General features: G+C 48.0%; 1 protein-coding gene across 1 annotated transcript in view; it reads right to left on the bottom strand.

Moving 5' to 3' along the window:
- The window catches only part of LOC119330180 (protein SEMI-ROLLED LEAF 2-like), an 8723-nt gene extending 8545 nt beyond the window's left edge, over positions 1-178 (bottom strand). The window contains exon 1 of the mRNA XM_037603297.1: positions 135-178. The gene's annotated coding sequence lies outside the window, so the exon portion shown is untranslated. The remainder of the gene's footprint in view (positions 1-134) is intronic.
- Between the last annotated feature and the right edge of the window lie 1760 nt (positions 179-1938).

Here is a 1938-nt window from a genome sequence, read left to right as displayed (position 1 = left end):
TCACGACCGGGCCTCGGGTTTTGCCCCCATTGCCTGTGCTGTGCTGGTGCCGGAAGGGCGCGCGCGCGCGCGGGCGGGGTGGTGGTGGTAGGTGGAAGGAAGGGACGGGAGGGAGGGGTGGTGGCGCCCCTCACCGTTCGTGCGCCCGAGGTGGCCGCCGGGACACACGGCGCCGCGTGCGCGATTTTCACTGCGAAAAGACTGCAACTTTTTTTCCTTGCAAACAGAAGGTGACGCTGCCAGCTGCAGGACGGAGGACATGCTGACCTGTGAGGCTGGACGGCGGATTCAGACGGTGGCACATGGCATGCCATCCCATCCCATCCATTCAAATGTGCGATTTTACAAAAGAAGAATAGAGAAATATGGCTACGTGACATGATTGTGGCCTTTGTGTTTTTTAGTGAATTCCACATTTTACTCCTTAGATATGCATTTGTGACACTAATTACCCGTCGAGTGGAAATTCGGTTAGAATATCCTTTTTTATAAGCTTTGGTCCCTCTTTTTCTGATGCGTGTCCATCAGGCAATGTGTGAGGTGACACTCGGGGTCCAAAAATAACTTGACGATGACAAAGAATGAGACAGATGGACAAGAGAAATCTGGACATGATCGTCAATGACGCCCTCTAATCTTTACACATATTTTTACGAATCATTGACACAACATGCTGATCCTATCTAACATAAACAAGCAAAATGCAAAGCTAGGATAAAACCGTGTTAAAAGTCTCCAAAATATGATATTTCGATAGAAGTTCCACTGAATGGGGTAATATGTGTCACTACTCATTACATCAAAGTCTTGTTGTTTTTTGAACACAGTACAGACGCAAGCACTCATATACACACGCATACACTCACCCCTATGAACGCACACCATATGAGCACCTTGAAAGACTGAGCCAACATATCATCTTGAGATTTACAAACTCACCGTAGGCACCTCATCGTCGACGGGAACATCTCCTCCCACTGAATGCGTATCGCCGGAAATCCTGAAATAAATCCAGAAATAAATGCGAGCACCAGGATTTGAACCTTGATGGGCTGGGGATATCACAGTCCCTCTAACCATGCAACCACAGGTTGGTTCGCGAAGTTGTTGTTGTTGTTGTTGTTGTTGTTGTTATTGTTGTTGTTGTTGTTGTTGTCTGCTTTTGTTGTGCTTTCTTTTTTCAATCATAAATTTTCAATAGAAATATGTTTGTATCATTTAAGAAATTTGTTGGCATTCAACAAATGTTAATGGATTAATGGATGGATGAACGGGCTCGTTAGGTTGATGCTCGCGTGCATGTGTTACGTTGATATATTTATTTTGCACTACGTTTTTCAACAATGTATATGTTCTTTTTAGTGGGCACGTAGGATCGATATTATGCGGATGCTAGCAGAGGTGCTAGTCCACATAGTGTCGGCCCTGGGGCGTTACACGATCACATTTCGTCACCGTTTCAATGAAGGGTGTAGCCAAGCCCAAGGCTGCCAAAGCAATGGTCTGGGTCATGAGGCTAGACTGATTCGTTCAGGATAGCAATTTTTGTTAGGATGATCTCCACCGCATGGGTTCAACGGCCCACCGGGCCCTTAGATCCGCGCCCTGATCGGGGGCGCTCAACCCACTATGGGTGACGGGCCCCTGTCACCTGCATTATATAAAGAGGTGGGGGCCGGCGGCTCGCATCACGAGGTTCGTCACAGGGCCGTACATCCCACCAACATCCCTACCGATCTAGGGTTAGTGCAGTGCTGATGGGAAGCACCACCACCACCACTCTCTGCCATCACACCGGCATCGGTGCCATAGCCGACAACCGGAGCTCCTCGAGCCACAAGGAAAGGTAATACCTATCACTGTTGCCGGAATCCTAGCCTGACCGATCCACAAAGTCTATCAATGGTATCAGCCATGTTTTCGGTTTAGGATTCTGGT

This window comes from Triticum dicoccoides, chromosome 7A (genome assembly GCF_002162155.2).
Source record: "Triticum dicoccoides isolate Atlit2015 ecotype Zavitan chromosome 7A, WEW_v2.0, whole genome shotgun sequence".
NCBI lineage: Eukaryota > Viridiplantae > Streptophyta > Magnoliopsida > Poales > Poaceae > Triticum > Triticum dicoccoides.
The sequence above is the reverse complement of the archived record's forward strand: the minus strand, read 5'-3'. Positions and strand labels throughout refer to the sequence as shown.